The 21374-nt window shown below is 33.0% G+C and overlaps 1 protein-coding gene across 1 annotated transcript in view; it reads right to left on the reverse strand.

Moving 5' to 3' along the window:
• LOC119075648 overlaps window positions 1-12392 on the reverse strand; it is a 162951-nt gene extending 150559 nt beyond the window's left edge. The window contains exon 1 of the mRNA XM_037182135.1: window positions 11609-12392. The gene's annotated coding sequence lies outside the window, so the exon portion shown is untranslated. The remainder of the gene's footprint in view (window positions 1-11608) is intronic.
• Between the last annotated feature and the right edge of the window lie 8982 nt (window positions 12393-21374).

Here is a 21374-nt window from a genome sequence, read left to right on the forward strand (position 1 = left end):
ATAATTGGTATATTGTTTTCGATGCAAAATATACATAAAAGATTGATATACGGCTACACGATACATATATGAATATATCCACGCACATATCTACATATTAACGTATCCATATTCTTCCTTGTTGTTTATTCAAAATGTTTCATTTTGTATTCAAATATGCCAGAGTGTACTATCTTATATACGCGGTAACATACGTTTATATGCGAATATATTTTATTACTTGTAAACGAAAAGCGGGGTTGGTTTAAGACGATGTGTGTTTTTCTGTTTATCAAAATAGGCTCCCAGGTATGGGAGTATTTTTATGCTGACGTTATTTCGTATATATATGTATAGTTTTACATGTATACATGCTGTCTGTGTTTTCCTCTGGAACAGCGCGTATCAAATTCAAGTTTATATATCATATTCTTCCAATTTCAGCTTGATATCAGCACTAATCTCATAGGGGATGAAAAAGCTACATTTAGACCGTATCATCACATTGATTAAATCATAATAGCATTTTATAACGAAAGAGAAAAGTTTGCAACAATTTGATCAAAATGAACATTGCTTGAGAAAGGTATGTGAACTAAGAAAACATATTTTTGTGAAAAATAAACAATTCACAAATTGAACTTGGCATTTATTGCTTTGTGCCGGTGTTTAGTTTTTTGGAAATAAAATTGTAGAAATTTTCATGAGATTTCCACACAGTGGTAATGAAAATAAGTGTTGGTGTAAAACACAACTCTGCAATGTGTAGTGATTTCTGATAGAAAATACTTTATTTTCTGTAACTCAGCCGAACGAATACAGTCCGTAAATACTATTTACTAAATAGTAGCAGTACAGGTACTCTTCAATTCAAATTTTTGTATAGCAACAGACTTTTCTTGAAAACTGCCAACGTATATAAAACTGCCAATGGAACGTTGGAATCAACGAATTTCCAGATCCAACGAAATCTAAATTAACCATCAAAAATGGTAATCGATCGATGGATGGATGGAAACACTGTAATCGAATTTTTCTATCAGACAACATACGAGCTCCGAACTTTTTAATTTCCAAGTTGTTTTTATTATATTTCTTCGCTGGCGCGAAGTTCCTTTAACTTTATGGAATGCTATTACTTTTGATCGTGTTTTTAAGCGCTAAACACAAATTTAAATTAAATGTTTCTATATGCGATAACGAAGTCAATTTTCTTCAGTTCAGTTAAACTTTCTTTAATTAAATTTCACATAAATAAATTTCACTTGTGACGTTGAGAATGTAAGTATAATTTAATTGCAGACAATTACCGGAGTAAAATTTATTTTTAATTTAGCTTCACAAAGGCTTAAAGAGTTTTCGGCAAAGTCATTGTGTGGTGTGTGCCGTTTGCTTGCTATTATATGTATAATCCTAAGTAGTAGCACCGTACTGAACGGAATTATTACGGATTTGCATGTGGAAAGTTTCTTATGAAAAGTAGGGTTTATATTAGAAACAGCAAAACTTTCGATGCCATAACATAGCTGGAACATGAATTTCTAGTTAAATTAGTTTGGTTTCGATGGAAGACATGGACATTAACATCAAACATTTCACTTTTGCAATACACTTTCTTTTCACCACATCCAACATCTAACGAAATTTAGGGAAGTGTTAATAGGATTCGACTGTTGATGCATTTGGTTTTAACTCGAATCGAGAGCTTGTGATTAATAAACGCAAAACTCTGTACTAATTAAAACTATAACTTCGAATAAAGTGACCACATTTCATTCGGTATGAAAATGTTGTTTACTATACGTGTTTACCATATACGGTGTTAAGTTGCTTAATTGAATCATATTCACGTGCACTTGACCCGTTTTGTGCATAAATCTATGAATCACAGCCAGCATTGCTGACCCCAGCAATATCATTTTTTGGAGCTCTTTGACTCCATTAATCGTAATACACTTTGTCTTTGTTAAGTCCAGTAACTTGCATATATTGTGCAGTTTATGCCCTTAGTGCATAGATGATTGTAACGTGTTTACTCAAATAATTTTGCATTCAGATATCTGTTATCGGAACAGCACTTCGGGGCAAAAACAACGTTAATTTGAACCAATATTATAGTTGAATTTGCTTCACCGAATCTGAAAGCAACTCTGCCATAAACCCCGTTTCTACACATAATGAATAGAACGAATAACATCCACTAAATGGGGTTATTAAGAGCTACACATCAAAATGCTGTTCGAAATGGACGATATATCATCATATTATGCTCTGTATTTTGGTCCATCAAATTTTGGGCTTTAATACAAAACAAATGCGGTTGACGACACGGTTTTTGCTAAATCTATCAACAGAATAACCATTGGTGACAAATGTTGATAATATGATACCAGAGGTCTCATCCATTAGATGTATTTTCATTGGAAAGTCCGATTGTTTTCCAACACTTCATTCAATGAACTTGATCCATTGTTACTCAACATCCTTGAAAATCCACCTTGAGTTATTACATTTTACAGAGAGGGGATTTACTGTATACTACTTTTGGCCAGCAAACAACCGATTTTGGATTTGTATGCATAGTATTCGTACACGTGTTTAACTCTATAGGCGTTATTAAATTGTCAAATTAAATAAAACATGAAATCAATTAACAATATAAATGAGGTTGGATTTGGGCAACAGGGCAACAGATATTCGGTTCGAAAGAACATGATATTCTGGAAAAGGGGCGATTATGTTTCGCAATGTTTGGATGAATAAAATTTTTTTTTCTTTGATTATAATTCAATAGCTTTGAGAATCAACTAGTGCTACGAGCTTCTAATTAAGAGATTTTTGTCTCTTAAAGTGGGTGTCTCCAGTTACAGAACTAATTTTGTCCCATCATAAAATCAGCCCGGAAAAACATGAATTTACTAATAGAATTTACCGCTAATGGAATATGGAACGAAGGTTAAATGATATTTTCTTATCGAAAAGAGATTATGAAGAACGGTACGGTACAGAATCTAACTAATATCACATTAAAACACCTACATCTGAATTCATTTCGAAAATTCTATCAGCAATTTACGGTTACCTCAAGTAAACAAAAGTAAAATCCGAAATACATTACCAATGATCTCTTTACGCCTCAGATTGGATTTGGAACAAAAAAAAAAGAAACTTTCGAGAATCCTATTTTTTTTAATGAAAACGAAAAAGAAATCTTACAACGACGAAAATTGTAGGGAATTCCAATGCATTAAACATTTTATACTTTTGATGTTTATTAATGCAGATGTTAACGTACATAAACCAATTTCTCTGTATTTTTTCTCGTTCTTGGATTTGGAATAAATAAGAGCGAGGAATGTCGTTGTAAATAAAAAATGATTTTCTCATGAAGTGGTTTATAGGGCTGACGTAAATTAGGAATTTTCATGAGAAATTGTTTGATGATGAAGATTTGATGATTTAATTCGGGACTGCTATTATGCTTTTCTCAACTTTTTCTTTAGCACAATATGGGCTTATTACACCCACAAAAACCCAGAAAATGATTTCGTTGAAAAGGTTTTAATTTTTTTAATTTCTCTGTAATCCATCGGTCGGCAAAATGTATGTAAAACAAGTGTTAAAACGAACGAAGTAAAAGATTTTGCATCAATATGTTTAGATGAAAAAACAAAAACTGTTGTTGTTTCGAGCCGAGCACGTACAGTCTTAGTAATACACAAAATCTATTTGCTATTAGTATCAGTATGTTGTTTAGGTACATATGTGTAGTAGGTACATAAAGAAGCGACAGATTTCATAGTGTGATAGTTGAAAGGTGACATATGAGTGTATATTCGAGTCTTGATGAATCTATAGATCATCTTCAAGTTACGGTACTTTCAAACGTAACCTCACATTAGTTTCGTTGGGTTTTATTTAACACAAACTTTTATGTCAAAAATGAGCTGCCATTTGAGTACTAAGTTTAAAATCCTGTGTAAAAAAAAGAACGTACAATAGGCGGCGGTTCAAAATCTCTCGCTCAAATGACATTATTTTTAACCTGGATGGCAGTTCTTAACATGGATGGCAGTTCTTAACGTGGATGGCATTTCAAACGGCCTTGAAGATGATCTATTAAATAGAATTCAGCATTTAGGACATGTTATATTCACAGATAGAAACATGACGGAAAGACGTGTAGAAGATAAGTTGAAATTTTGATTGTCTTACTTAGATCTAGAACCCAATAGAATAAAGTCTGATACAACTTTGGCACCTACTTTATACTATTTTGGAGTAATTGCTGTGAGGATTTAAATTAAAGCTAAAAGAACCCTAGGTTTCTAAGTCTAAACCTGGATTTATATGTGCGGTCGACTCAAGTAACAATTATTTTCTGAGTCTATTAACCTTCAATATTCTACTACTTCATGTCTCTCGTTGGACACAATAGGTCCACATGCCTAATGAATTCTCAAAGGACCAGACGAAGAACAAATTAAATGAAAATTTAATGAGCGCTTAGAATGATTTGTTAACACGTTAACTCGTAACGCGTATAATACTCAACAAAGGACAAAAAACAAAGGACATTCACGCGAGAGCTCCACTAATTCATCACCTTATTTTAAAAACCCCTTTTCACATTAACGACATTTGTATGCATCATAAGTGAACCATAATGCACACCGATAGACCATATAATTTCCATAGTTTATGTAGACTTTTTGTGAGAATGAAATGTTTTGCTATTTCTGTGAAAAAAAAGAGAGAGGAAAAATTACAAAACTTAGCCGATTTTATTCCGTTTTTATCTTCCATTTCATTAAATATTTAAACTGACAATAAGAATTTCATTCATTTAATCCATTTTACTTTTCATTTTAATATTATTTTCCTCGTTTCTGTTCTCATTTGCATTTTATAACATCAATGACGATCAATGAATGATTCTATCCTAATCAACGATCTGATTGTTTGATGTTTTTGGGTAATCAAGAAGATTGTTTTAAAAACAGTTTGAATTTTACATTTGGCTTTTCCTTGGAACTTTAGCATTTGAATTTCCTCTTTTTTTCTATTATCAGCTTTTTCTCGTTTTGGATGAGTTGAGTGTATAATAAGCTTACACACATACTCTCGGAGATGGAGATAGATAAAAGGAATATTTGAAGGAAAATTCCATCTTCTTTTTCTATTTTCTTTCAGTCACGAGTATTTTATTTATACTTTCAATTTCGACGATGTTACATATACAAACACGTACACGACTGAGCTCTATGTGAACATTGTTTCAAAGAAAAACCATCATCCCATCATCGACAATATAAAAATTATATGAAACATTTAATAAACCGAGTTTTTATCATCGAATTCCTTACAGGCATGAACATAAAAATGAGCAGGGAAGTATAGAATTCATTTTTTATATTCTATTATTCTGCTTTGTTAGACCGAAGGCAGGCGCTCAGAATTTCGTGAAATATAGCGTTGAGCACTCTTCGCAGCCTAAAACAACAATCTTTTTAACGAGCTGAGTTGAAGTAATCTTCATAATGATTTATTATGCATGTTAAAATTGCAATGAATGATGAGTCGATAAAGATTTTTTTATGTTATCCCAATGATCACAGCTTTCGAGTTTCCATTCTTCCAAGTCCAATAATTAGAACAACATAAATATTTGTCGAAAATAGAACGTCTGCTGGTCCTCATAAAACGCTTGAAGGCTTTAAGTGAACATTTGAGAGCATTAACATTCGGGAAATAAATATTTTCAATGTTTTTAGGAAGAGACGAGAGTTGAGTACATCCTTATACTGTGGGTGTGTTATAGTCGAAATATTAAATTTTATTTCATTGTTTTTCCGATATAGAAGTGCTCGGAAGTGGTTGCATGTATTAGTGCTGTACTATTGCTGGCGGCTATTAATAAACTCGTAACATTATTTTTCAATTTCGATTATTGCTGAAAGGAAATTATGGATCATAATATTATGAAATGTGAATTTGTGAGAATGCAAGATAAAATTGAATTGAACAAAAATTATAAGTGCCTTAAATATGTTCATTGTCTGGCTGGCTTTAATTATTGGGCACTCTATTCTTCTACCTTGTGCAATCAAACGTTAAATTACTTATCAAAATCTTAATTCACTTTGTTTTATGACCGTTACAGGAACATAAACACTATGCCATTACTAATATTTAGTAAAATAAATATCCTTATTCGTATTAAGGAAAAGGTGATCAGGAGCTCATCCGATCTGAAATTACTTGGATTTACAGTTAGAGGCAGTGAAATTTCAGCATGAATTTTTTTCAGCTGTTTTTCACATGATCCGAACAACCAATCAACCCTGTTTAAACGTCTTTACACAGCTTCACAGCTTACACAGCTTACTACCACAGCTTCAAATGTAGAAACAATTTTGATTGTTTGTCTGGATCAGCTGAAAGACAACTAAAGCAAATTCATACTGAACGTTTACTGCCTTCAACTGTAGATTCAAGTAATTTTTGATCAGAAGGAAGCCCTGACCACCTTTTCTTCACATTTATTTATTATGAATGAAGATATTTCTTTTGCTAAGTAATTATACTCCTAAGACAAACAACATTATTGAAATAGGTATACAACCGAGGCTTCAATGATGGTTAATTAGTCACATACGACCTAAAATTTAAAAAAAATATTTCCATTATCGTGCGGGTACCGGTACATAAAATCTATTAAATATTCTGAAAATTTTGAATCCACAAACCAAACATTACTTTTTCACTCATGCTTATACGGCAAATTTTTGTGTAAATGTTCGACCTTCCCGTATTTGCACCACTACCACATTTAGTGCTTTTTCAATTGTATTTAAAACATTTGTTCAAATTTCTTATTTTTTACATGGTCCTCCTAATTTAAAAAAGCGTTTTATGGTAAAGTACCAAAAAAATTGACTAGAGGTTTGAGTTGAAGGTCAGTAAAATTTAAGAGTGATATCGCGAAATCTTTGAACAATTTGTACGTAGGATAAATTCAACGTATCTTGATTTTTCACGAGTATGTAACCCATTGAATCCTTGCTTCATTACGAGTTCAACGAGGTATATCTCTCCTCTCTCGGAATTGTCGTTTTCGTGGTAGAGCTGTTTGAAAAATCGGTGGTTTTCAGGAGGAAATTTTTTCACACAGATTATCTCGGGTGATAATTCGTTCAAATTTTAGGGGATTGTAGTGCTAGACTCACATAAGCTACCAAATACGTCAGGCTGTTGGACCAACAGTGTTGGCTGTACTGGATTCAGTGACTGTATAAAAAAAATTCTGTGACTACTAATGGGTGCGCGCATCAGCAAACCTAACGGTTTAGGGTTCCATTGGAAGGATTAGGCTCGGTACTTCCTAAAAATATAAAAACTTGTGCTGAAGGGACTATTGGCAGCAAGATATAGGGCAATTTCTAAAATGTCACCTAGTACTCCAAAGAAATTTCGACAGAGTTGCTTGGTACCTCAGCTTTCCAATGATAATTTTCCTGACTTTATTTCTTACATATAAAACGAAATTGGTTGACTTTTATGAAGCAGCCGAGTTTGTGGTTACTTGTATGCATGTGATAAATGCTCGTAGGAGCTTGGGCTACATTATGGAACAGTTTGCTGTACCAAGAAAACTAAATTCACATGAGAGCGAGTCGCCAAAGTACCCGATGCTTACATTTTACCAAAAATTTTCGTTTTTTCTTGTATAAATAGAGAATTAAAATGAAAAATATTGTTTTTCCGATTGTTACCCCAGATTTTTCAAACAGCTCTACCACGAAAACGACAATTCCGAGAAAGGCTAGAGACCTCGTTGAACTCGTAATGAAGCAAGGATTCGATGGGTACCATACTCGTGAAAAATCCGGATCGCATGGCTAGCCGATTGTTCGAAGATTTCGCGATATCACTCTTAAATCTGTCTTTTTCGTAAAAATGTACGATTTTTGGCCTCCTAATTTTGCAAACCATTGGTCCAATATTGCTAGATCAGAGAGATGCTAATATGACGACTGGGTCGTTTCGACGGATAGAGGGAATATGTGCAACTCTCTGTGCTAGATAGCTGCTTTGCTTCGACATTTTCGCCGTACGGTGGAAGTAATATCAGAAGTTACATTTTCAACGGTTACAATCCAATCAAAATTATTCATTTCACATGCGACATACGTAAATGTCGTAATGTTGGTAATGCACGTGGAATGAATAGCGTCGATTGGATAGTAATTGTTACTTCTTATAATTCCGGGACTGTAACTATCTTCTTTCTCTATAACTTTCTAGAAGGGAGTTCTTTTATATCACTCCCGATTCTTCTCTATTTAAGTGAAACTGTATCAAAAACACGGATTTTGAGATTGTAACGGCCATTTCTCAAAACTGACCCACTAAGAGTCGAACTCTACCGAAAACCGCTTTCAAATGCTCCGGACAATGATTTGGATACACAATGTTTCATGGTTCCTATATGTGTCCTTGCTTCAAGGAACTATATATTAAATTTGTGATTTTCGCGATTCGGTACTCAATGGCCGAGACATAAGGATCTTAGTTTTAATTTGCTCAATGTTTTCGAGTTCAATGCAATTCAACAAATGAAATGGTGCAAATACAGAACATTCGAAATTCGCCCTTCGAGCCCCAAACCTAAGAAAAAATAAATGTTGCTGGAAGATTCAAAATTCTCAGAGGATAAGTTTTTTTTTGTGCTCATTTTATAGTCAGCTAAAAAAGTTGAAAATCGTTATACCCTACTCACATTCATTTGGTCGGATGTTGGTCGCCTTAAAGACATGTTTTTATGAAATGGAATCGTACGATATTAACAAAAGAAAAAAACACAACAAAACGAAACAATGTGATTTCCGTCAACGTAACCATCGGATTTGAGTTTACCATAAATTAAATGAGGTTAGACTTATTCTGATTTTTTGTTTTGTTTTTAGGTCATTTCCCTTCTTTCAAATATATAAAAAATATTCGTAAATTCATTCCACGTAAGTAAGATGACTATATAAATCTCCAATCGTGCAAGTCTTTATATTAGTTTGCTTTCGCAAAAGATTGATTTTAACACGACAAGAGACACAGTAGGTCAAAAAATTGTTGAGTAAGTCCACGAACCATGGTCTGCAGACATTATTCCAATCAATCAATAAACCACTTAAAATTGTGGATATGTTTTCAGACTATTTTGATTACATTGACGCATATTTCTACGAAAGCCATTCTTGTGGAAGCGAAACATCTAATGATGTTGCTTCTCACAACAATAAAGCTTTAAAAAACAACTAAAAGTACGAAGGAAAGAACTTACAAAACATGATTAAAATCTACCTTCCAAGTTGAACACATTACAGGGCATTTTTATTGAACCACACCCAGAGTTTATGTTACATTGTAAAAAATGTGTATGGCTTTCGTAAGACATTTTCCAAAGAATGTAGCTTTGTCTGGCTCCCAGAATAAATACTCGTATTTATGTTATTGATGAATACAACATGCTGGCAAACACTAAACGAAAAACACTAATATGAACGTTCATGGGGTTGGTGAAGGTTAGTTTCTTTTTATATGAGTATATAGTTGGTTATCAAGTTGATGAAAAATCATAGACAGGTTCAAGCTCATAATTTGAAAACCTCGTTTTCACGAACAGAACATCTGGACGATGATTTGCCATTTATTATACACTTAGTGTTTGGTTGAAGAGGTCAAGTACGTGATTGTTATTAAAAATAATTATTATATTTTACGATGGGAGGGTGGTAGATTTTCAACCAATTGTCGAATTGGCTAGACGATTTGTTGTTCGATAAAAGTGATTGTTCAAAGATTCGATTACGCGTGTTTTCTCTCTTGATCTACATTGCTAAATTTTTGAATTTTGAAACTGTGAAACTCCTAAATTTATGACAAACCTAACATACCCAATTCAAACGAATATTTAAAAAAAAAAGTAATATTATATATTATTGTGACAAACTCGTACAAAATATTTAAAAAAAAACTTTTTTCTTTTGAATTCTCCATCATTCGACTATCAAATTAAGCTATTGCAAGAGAAATAGCTGTTTGACGAATGTCTTTTTGTGTGACAGCTATGAACTTTCAAGCCACCGCAGAGTTAATAATCGAGTTTTTGATATTCTTTTTGTTCCGGTATACCGAAGCAGGAAGAATATGAACGAGGGTTTAACTTGAAGGAGCTGGCGTTAAACGATCTTTTCTTGCGTTGTATTTATTTAGGATCATAAATTTTATTAAAAAAATAATGATCGCTAATTAGATGCTGTCTATACTTTAGGAAAACACATTCGAAGAAGTGGGAAAACATATTTCCTCAGTTCGCAAGTTTCGTCAATTCTCCGAGCTTAAGTAATCAAATAGAAAAATACATCCAGTCACTTCCAGCTGAATTATAGCTATATTTTGAAGTGGTTTGTTATAAGAGATACACACGCACATCCTATAGGAATATACACGCATCCTTCTAACACGTGTACAAAAATACTTCTGTATCATCACTTGAACGAAATATGAGCATCAGACCAAAATGTCTAGGTAAACAATATAAGAGAATTTAATAGCTACATGAAATTCTTGGAACACTTGGCACATATTTTTCTATACTTAAAAACATATTGCATGGAGCGTATGGCCTGAAGTATAATTTTGTCACTGAATAAAGGATAAATGTCTGCCAAGTAACTGAATTTCCTATTCTTATAAATCACCCCCACGACAGAATGAACACCTGCAGATCTAATTAACAGCAAAACTGTTAAAGCCATACCAGCAATTAATATTTAGACATTAAAACCTTGAACTGCTGTAGATAATATTAATGAGATGTATCGACGACATTCTAGGTCAGGATAATAGAATGTTTTTAAGAAATTCAAAAATTCTGACGTCATTGAGAGATTATTTAAAAAAAAAATTAATCGACGAAGAAAATTTCAATATTATTTCGTAACAGTTCCACTTTACAATGATAGATGAGTAAAACTTTAATGATCTACGTAATATCTTGATCTGTCAATTAAATTGGCTATTCGCATAGAGATGTGCAAGGAATTTGTCAAGAGAATTTGTCAAGCGAAAAAAAAACCACCATCAAGACCAGAAGCACCAGAAGCCACATAAAACCAAATTTTCAGTCAAAAAAAATTTCAAAACTTTATGAATCAATATAACGAAAAAAGAGAAACTTTGTGAACATTTTAGTAGAAAAAAAGGTAAATATTGAAAAATGATTCCTAAAGGAATTTCAAAAATATTTCCAAACTTATTAAAAGTTGATGAATTATATTTTTTCCTCTTGGTTCACGTTTAAGTAAATAAAAATAATCACAAAAATTTCCAACATATACGAACCACTAGATTCAAGATTTGGGTCAACAAGTTTGAAAACTTTTTTTTTCAGTTTTGATGAAGTGGTACCCAGAGTGTGTATTACTGAGGTACTTGTTTCGAAAAAAAAACGACCGTAGAAAAGAATTCCTATATTTATTTAACAATTCACAATTTTCCATATATTTTTTTAAGTAACAAGATGAAAGGAGGAGAGAGAGAAAATTGTATAAAAAGAATGAAAACTCACATTGTGCAACTTTTGCAAATTCTCGAGTACCAGCACAATATACACTCATTTACAATAGCGAATACGATTAATAATGCATGTTATTTGGTACATCAACATATAAACAAAACATTTTACACGAAAGACCATTATGGACCCGGAAATATCTGTATGTTATATTCCCTTCTTTACTTCCTTCGAACTTTTTCTATTTTCTTCTTCTTCAAAATCACTTATTTACACAATTTATCCACTCATTATACCAACAACCATAATTGAGAATTATATTAATAGGTACCATGCCACAAATAAATAAATTTGTTACACAAAACACACATATACTAGTCGAATGTTATACGTATTATTTTCATACAGTATCCTCAAGATAATCCAATAATGTTCTGCTATATTAATTTTATTTAACGATGCTGTTTTTGAAGGATGACATTGATGTATCCGATAACCGTCCACTTATCCATTTAATATGTTCGCACGTATATTACAAACGCACCGCATCTCGTCCATATAAATTATTGTAATATTTTGAATGTGGCTTAAGGGTGATGTGCGAACAACACCACACACAAAACACTGTACAAAATCCTATCCAACAACATCTAAATTGAAGGACATTTTTGATGAACAAACAAAAAATAAAATTTATTTCATTTTGTACATACGATCATGGAATGAAATTCCCAATAAATATCCTAGATAAAATGTTAAATATTATCTTGTTTAGGATGTACTATTTGGGGTCAAATTTTGATTCATAAAAGATAGAAAATATTTTATATCCCACAATCATCCGATTTAAATGACCGTCGACGAGAGACTGAAATCAAAATTCAGCCAGCAAAGGAATCTTACTTCATATAATGTGTGTGTACCAACGAAATGAATATTTCATTTTGCAAACTAAAAAAAAAGCTTTCGCGCAGCATCATAATATCATACAGTATATTTTGGTGTATCATATCATTCCTCTGGTAACATAGTGAGAATAATCAGCTTTCCTTACAACCGCACAGTACATAATTTCCGTTCGGTATTATACGAGATCGAAAGCTTTTCGGTGCCGGCGAGAGAGATGAGAGAGCGATGAGACAGAGTTACGAAGAAAACTGGTATAAAAATAAGCTTGCAAAGAATATCAATTTCATTTCTCTTTTTTTTTGTATGTTGTGGCTCTCCCACAGACCGGAATTATTATTATTTGCATGGAAAAATAAGCATGTGTTTTGCGTTTATTTCTTTTATCTTTCGAATTTTTATATCAATTTAATTTTTTTAACCGAGTTTTTTTAGTTCCGAACCATTCATAAATTGTGTGGAATATATTTTCCATTTAACAAGTATAAACAGAAGTTTTTGAGTAAATACGTTTTTCGCTTTGATGATTAGAATGTAACAACATTTTCTCTTTGCATATAACATGTATTTCACAGCAAATTATAATTGAATTGAATGAACTCTATTCAACACTGATATGGTAATATAGTAACGAGTGATCTTTGAACAAAACTTTAGGTCATAAAACGTATATACTGGGACAGGTCTCATAACATTTTCAATTTATAAATCAACTTATTAGTTATAATGCATCTGTAGAACATGATTTTGACTTAAAATGTCATAATAGGATTCTAAAGGTCTCGATAATCAAAAGAAGCTTGTTAAATCTTTGAATAAAATCATAATAAAATCAACGGTACAGCGTAACTAACGCACGGTTGGTTTGAAACGAGATTAAATAGGGACCGCCGACCACCAATAATTTTTTTTCATATTTATAACGAGTGATGGACAAGAACTTCACACAGGAAAAAATTAGCCCGAACCCCTGAGCCGTTTCTGAGAACCAGTGGATGCGCTACCACGAGCAGTCAGACGCAGCCTGATCACAAATTTTAATGGGGATCGGTAGAGGGAAAAATTCTAAGATAAACTGTGTAAAAATTATTGCTTTCGGTCATTTGCTCTCGGAGCAATAACTGTTGAAAGTCAAAATTTCACCATTTTCGAAGAGTAATATATCCCTGACAAAGTGACCGACCCAGCCAGTTAAGATTGATTCTAGACGCGGTTAGTGAGCTCTTTCGAATGACGAAAAAAAAAATTTGAAAAAGTTCTTTTATGGTAAATTTTTAGAGAAGTTACTTTTTCCGCTACCCTCGGTGAAATTTGGCTACTTCTGTACCTTTCTGGTAGCCTTGTTTCAAACTTATTTGCCCCTAATATTATAGCCTGAGGAATAAGCTTTTCAACGATACCAAACATGTCATACTTGATCCACAACAGGTACTGTTGATGATTCAGTTTTCAATCGAAGTCAGTCTACTCGAAAATCTGGAGCCCTCGAAAACGAAATTATTAAATTTAAAGATTTTTTTGAAAAGAAGTGGACTTTAATGACTCTCTGAGTCGGTACCATACATATAATTGAGTAAAAGACATTCAATTGTAATATTATCTTAAAATTTAATAATTTCGTTTTCGAGGGCTTCAGATTTGCGAGTAGAGTTACTTCGATTGAAAAACTGAATCATCAACAGTACTTGTTGGGGATCAAGTATGGCATGTTTGGTATCGTTGAAAAGCTTATTCCTCAGGCTACAATATCAGCGAAAAATAAGTTTGAAATAAAGCTACCAGAAGGGTACAGAAGTGACCGAATTTCACCGAGGGTAGCAGAAAAAGTAACTTCTCTGAAAATGTAACATAGAAGAATATTTTCAATTTTTTTCGTCATTCGAAAGAGCTTACTAACCGCGTCTAGAATCAATCTTAACTGGCTGGGTCGGTCACTTTGTCAGGCACCCTGTGCCTTAACCAACTTTGAATGGAAGTGTCGCACCACATCGGATTTTTTTTGCTAATTCAATAGGGGGAGGTAGTCTGGTTACAAAAATAGCAATAATAAGAAAAACGGCTGGGAGAATTTTTTTTGCGACCACTTTGAAGTCATTTTTCCATACATTTTCATGTATTTTATGAAAATGACAAAAATGTTTTTTTCGCCAAAATACGCATTCACAATTTTTATCATTAAAAACATTATTTTTAGCAAAAAATTCTTCTACAGTATGCCTCTAAACACTGAGATTTCGTTTATACACCCAAATTTGATATATCCAAATAACTGTATAAACGAAATCTCAATGTTTAGATGCATACTGTAGAAGAATTTTTTGCTAAAAATAATGTTTTTTAATGATAAAAATTGTGAATGCGTATTTTGGCGAAAAAAACATTTTTGTCATTTTCATAAAATACATGAAAATGTATGGAAAAATGACTTCAAAGTGGTCGCAAAAAAAATTCTCCCAGCCGTTTTTCTTATTATTGCTATTTTTGTAACCAGTCTACCTCCCCCTATTGAATTAGCAAAAAAAATCCGATGTGGTGCGACACTTCCATTTAAAGTTGGTTAAGGCACACCGTGCAGGGATTGGGATATATTACTCTTCGAAAATGGTGAAATTTTGACTTTCAATAGTTATTGCTCCGAGAGCAAATGACCGAAAGCAATATTTTTTACACAGAAGATATTAGAATTGTTCCCTCTACCGATCCCCATTAAAATTTGTGATCAGGCTGTGTCTGACTGCTTGTGGTAGCGCATCCACTGGTTCTCAGAAACGGCTCAGGGGTTCGGGCTAATTTTTTCCTGTGTGATGTTCTTGTCCATCACTCATTATAAATATGAAAAAAAATTATTGGTGGTCGGCGGTCCCTATTTAATCTCGTTTCAAACCAACCGTGAACGTATATAATAATTAAAATTTTGTTTTTGTGTTTTTGTGGATGCAAAGAAAATTAATTCACAAATTTAATGAATCGCTTAAAGCCAACAGCACTAGAGATATTCAACAAAATTTAAGTCAAAATAGACTTCTGAGAACACATATTAAAAGTGAGCGTAAAGATATAAAAACAAAACAACAAGTAAAAAGTGAAACAATAAAACCAACCATTCGGATGAAACCTGAAGTATTTTTGAACTAGTTGGTACCATTTTTGTTTCTATCTATTTTCATGTTGAAGTAATTGCCATAGAATGTGTAATTGAAGTTAAATCTAGTCCTTTGTTAAACGATTTCACGAACTGTCGAGCGAAAAATTAGCGAGGTACAACTAGGTCTTCCATATTCCTTTGACAAGATTGTTCAACTTTGAGTAACATTAAAAACGTTGCCTGATGAATTTTGTTCCTATTTTTATTTTAAACTTCATAAATTGTTAAAATTCCATTTTTATTTTAGGTATCTATGCGAAACGTTTCGTCTATGATGTGAGGAACTGTGTTTTTACTTTATTGTTCAATTCTGGAGCATTCACATAGTTTTTCACACGCTTTTTTTATTTAATTGTCAGAAAAAATGTTGTCGTCGAATCGGTTACTTACTCGAAACATTTTATTTGTCATCATCCCCAGCTTACGATCAATTTCCAGTGTCGAGGTTCAGATCCTTAAATTATTATTTGATTTTGTTCTAGACTCTGTCAAGGATTCAAGGATTATATCACGTTCATATTAATAAGAAATTCGTATTCAATCTAATTATGTTTTATGTTCCGTAAAGGGTCATTCCATATTATCCTCTTCAGTTGTAAATTGATAATAATAACGTCTCTTAATTGCTTTCTCCATATCATCCGCAATGAAATGTGAATACATCACACAAGAAAAAATTATAATAAAGAAAATAGCAAACATAATGAATCAACGAAATGAATTATGAAGATTATAATAAAACGGTTAATGGAAAACATTTTCTCTCTAAATATAACACAGATTTTTATGATTTATGTTCCGGAAAACATCAGATTTCTTCACGAAGAAAAAAAAATCTATTTATGCAGTGGTAAGTAAACGTTTCATGTCTATCTCGAATTACAAAACGTAAAGCTTCATTCAGCTCTAAACCATATAGATATTTTAGTCAGATATGGGGTTCTTTTAACAGTCCTTCATAATATATAATGTGATCATCCTGTGCTGACATTATTCAATTTAAAATTTAAAAAAATTCTCAAGAATTTATTTCATTTGTTTTACATTAGTCGCATATCATGTTACTTGATTTTGAAATTGTTTTATTTTCAATCTATTTTATGTTATTGTGTATGTCAAGTTCAGACTCGAATCGGACACAAATTTATTAAGAGTGATATCGCCAAAACTTGAACCAATTTTGGTGAAAATAAATACAATGGTTCGGCGATCCAGGCAAGCTATAGCTCGTTAGAATCGTCTTTCAATTCTAAGAAATAGGGATCTTTTAGTTTTTCTGTTAGTTTCCCATTTTCGGAGTGAACTCTTGAAAAGTCATAGCATGTCAAGGGGTGGTGAAAACAGTTTTTTTGTGATAGCTCAAGATAGACATGTTTCTAAAAGTTGAAAATTTGTAGGAATATAGGCCTTTGGCAGACCTTCATAAAGAGTATAATCATCGGTATGGGCCGCCACCCGTTCTAGACTTATGACTCAAAATATGGTCAATGTTTGGTCAGACCTACTGGCTTGCAACAGAATTTATCCGCGGAACTGACTATAGGGTGTTGTAGCTGGACTTACCCTCTTTCATTCCACGTATAAAAAACCCCAGATAAATTCTGTTGCAAGCCATAAAGTTAGTTGAAGTAAAATGTCGCTCCAGGAGACCCATATTTTTCAGTCTTTTCAACTTGTTTTTGGTCTTCAAACAGGCTGGAGCGATGGGAATGAAATAAACTAAATCAAAATTACATGTTCAGCTCGAAATTGTCCTGAACCGCGAGATCATTGGTCTTGAAAATGTTGCTTTCCTCCTTCTTCGTAGAAGGTGGAAAACCTCATTTCTTTTACTTCACAAAATGAACAGAAACTCAATTGCTTGCTACGAATATAGGTTTATTGTAAAGCAGAGATGCGCAGCGTTCGTTTACATATAAAAAACGTTATTTTACACACATTTCCATATTGTGTGACCTCTTGTGAAGCACAAATTACATCTTGAGTGACCATTTATTGACTGTAAACGAACGCTGCGCATCTCTGCTTTACAATAAACCTATATTCGTAGCAAGCAATTGAGTTTCTGTTCATTTTGTGAAGTAAAAGAAATGAGGTTTTCCACCTTCTACGAAGAAGGAGGAAAGCAACATTTTCAAGACCAATGATCGCGCGGTTCAGGACAATTTCGAGCTGAACATGTAATTTTGATTTAGTTTATTTCATTCCCATCGCTCCAGCCTGTTTGAAGACCAAAAACAAGTTGAAAACACTGTACAATATGGGTCTCCTGGAGCGACATTTTACTTCAACTAACTTTATGGCTTGCAACAGAATTTATCTGGGGTTTTTTATACGTGGAATGAAAGAGGGTAAGTCCAGCTACAACACCCTATAGTCAGTTCCGCGGATAAATTCTGTTGCAAGCCAGTAGCACTGACCAAACATTGACCATATTTTGAGTCATAAGTCTAGAACGGGTGGCGGCCCATACCGATGATTATACTCTTTATGAAGGTCTGCCAAAGGCCTATATTCCTACAAATTTTCAACTCTTAGAAACATGTCTATCTTGAGCTATCACAAAAAAACTATGACTTTCAAGAGTTCACTCCGAAAATGGGAAACTAACAGAAAAACTAAAAGATCCCTATTTCTTAGAATTGAAAGACGATTCAAACGAGCTATAGCTTGCCTGGATCGCCGAACCATTGTTTTCAAATTGGTTCAAGTTTTGGCGATATCACTCTTAATGTTGTTTCGTTCTATCTCCTTTAATCATGTTGATTAGATGAAGGTATTATATGACTAGAAATTTCATTGAAATCTGGCGCACTTTTATAAGTGAATGATTCGTTTGTGGAGTGTTGTTTCTCCGTTCTTTCTACATAGATTATTACAATCGTTCAATCAAAATATGTTGGCCTCCCTTTTCCTTTCTTTCGTTTCGTATGGATCTTTAATGGTTGCACATTGTTGCAATAAATGCAGCATGAATCTTAGAATTTTTTTTAAGACATATATTTCAAATATTAAAAAAGAATTATGTAGCGTGATCACTTCAGTCGCATAAAAACTAGGTTAAAACTACCATGACAAGCCAAAGAAAAAAAGTTTTAATTACGAACCTCCTGAACAAAAGAATTTTAAAGCTCGTCAAAATAAACATTTGGACGTAGGTCCCCTCTCCGAGCTGATGAATAATGTTACTATTGCGGTGTTGAGGAATTTTGCGCCGTGTCATTCACAATATCCTACAAAGTTACATTTTCCTTATACAAAATGTGTCATTTTGTCAATTATTGTGAATGACGCGCCGCGAAATTCCTAGCAGCCATGCATCCAAAAACTAAGAACGCACATCGATTCAGGGACCTATTGGGAGCTCAGAACAGCATTCAGTAAAATCAGACCAGTTCCTTCCCCATACAAAGTTTTTCATTTCATGAAATTTCATGCACCCCTTCGAAACCGTTTCGTCACAAAAGTTCGGTGAGTGGACATATTTTGATCGAAATTTATTTTTCTCTTGTAGTCAGAGGTCATACCTTTCTAACGATACACTCAATGTATTTCATGTGAGAAAAATCAGTTGGTTGACTTGAAAATTATCGTTAAGTCGCCAACTAGAAAACAGGCTGAATAGTTAGGACACTCATATTTAGTCTTCACACTTTTCATATTTTATTTGGCTTTGATGGAACGCAAATAAAACGTTTTTTAAAGACAAATTTATGAAAATGAATACAATACTTTCTTTGATTACTCAATTTTCGAGCTGGTGACTTCACGACAATTTTCAAGTCAACAAAGTGATTTTTCTCACATGAAATACATTGAGTGGGGTATCGTTATAAAGGTAAGACCTCTGACTATAAGATGAAAATAAATTTCGATCAAAATATGTCCACTCGCCGAACTTGTGTCACAAAACGGTTTCGAAGGGGTGCATGAAATTTCATGAAATGAAAAACTTTATATGGGGAAGGAACTGGTCTGATTTTACTGAATGCTGTTCTGAGCTCCCAATAGGTCCCTGAATCGATGTGCGTTCTTAGTTTTTGGATGCATTTCGGAAACACTTCATTTTTGGTGAGGAGGGGCGTGAATTGTAACAGATAACCGTTTTGATTGTTATTTTGAAAACGGCGACCAAAACGGAGTGACTGCGAATCGGCCTTATCGTCACCGAGATGGTCAAATATAGAAAACTGACAATTTTTGTACTCCGTCAGCATTTGCATTGCACTAAGTTTTCCAGGATCTAGCACAGTGTTATGTGCTTGGAGATGTTCGTTCTGCGAATGCCTTCAGCATAGGCAAAATAGCCATCATGAAAATTTTGTGTAGGTTAGAGGACAAAGTTGGTATTTTTCGCATGGGAAAATTTTTTTTACTATTACAAAGTTTTTGTAATGATTACAAATAATTTGTAATGATTACAAATAATTTGTAATGATTACAAATTCGAGTTGGTAAGAATTAATCATAAGAAGATACAAAGACCAAATTTATTTATTATTATTATTATTTATTACAGAAAATTTCAATTGCCATTCAAAGAGTAGAGTAGATGACTTTTATTTATTGTAAAATTTATTTTTTGAAAAGATCGATTTTTTACTGTCTTTTTTTTCGCTTGTCAATAAAAACCATGAAGATCAAAAAAAAAAAAAAACAAAGACCAAATCCAAAAATTTGTAATCATTACTAAAATTATCCAACAAGAATGGTATCAGATACAAATACTTACAGAAACTAAAATCAACAGTTTAATCAGTAAATTGGTAAACTTAAGAATCTGTAACTATAACTGCAGTTTTGGTACTTTATACCAAAAAATTGTTGATTTCTGGTTTACCAATTACAAACCCAAATCAACAGGGCAGATTTCGTAACTCAAAATTTTCAGTGTGATTAAACGGAGTGTGGTGCGTTTCGTGTTTGATGTTTTTTAATTTCCTACAAAATATTAATTTCTCATCATCACGTGTTATTTGTTTTCTATTAATTAATTAATTAATCAGCATTATTCGATGTCGTTATCATTAGCCTAACTCTATTGAATTGACGTCATAGACTGTATTGTTATTTATTTAAACAAATTTAAATTTAACTAATTTAATGAACTAAAAATCAATGGATTATCGACGCACCGAACGTTTACCTGTGGACCCCTGTTGTAGACGTTCATCGTGATCAGAGAGAATGTTTGTGGCAGCTAATTATTTCAAGTTGTGTAAATTTCATGGGAATAGAACAATAACTATTAGAATGATAAATGATAGAAATGATGCTTCTAGTGCATTCAGAATGGTATTTATTGATCTGAACCAAAGAGAAGAAGAATGGAAAAAGTAATTTCCATAAATTGTTTCTTAGTAATGTAGGTAACAGTCCAACATCAATGTTTGTTGTCTTGCGCCCAGAAAACGACTGTTCTATTCTATAGCTGAATATCAAGTAGGTGTCTGGTTCAGTATACAATTTTTTAAACCAGTGCATTCAGCTTCGGCTGGAAACATAATCTAATATCAACAGTTCTACTTTCTTTAATAATTAATGGTCAGTTGGTCACAAACGGCAAGCATATCACCAGTATAATTGTCGGGTGTACATTTGATGAATTCAGAATTTCAAAACCAGATTGAATTTCAACTTTTTCTCAACTCAGTGGCGACAAGTAAAACTTTTGTTGGCTTTTTAAATGAAATAATGTATGCAACTTGGTGATAAATGATTTTTCAGGCACACGACATGTCGCAGGGCTTCACAAGTAAAATACCTTAC

This window comes from Bradysia coprophila, unplaced genomic scaffold (assembly GCF_014529535.1).
Source record: "Bradysia coprophila strain Holo2 unplaced genomic scaffold, BU_Bcop_v1 contig_232, whole genome shotgun sequence".
Lineage (NCBI taxonomy): Eukaryota > Metazoa > Arthropoda > Insecta > Diptera > Sciaridae > Bradysia > Bradysia coprophila.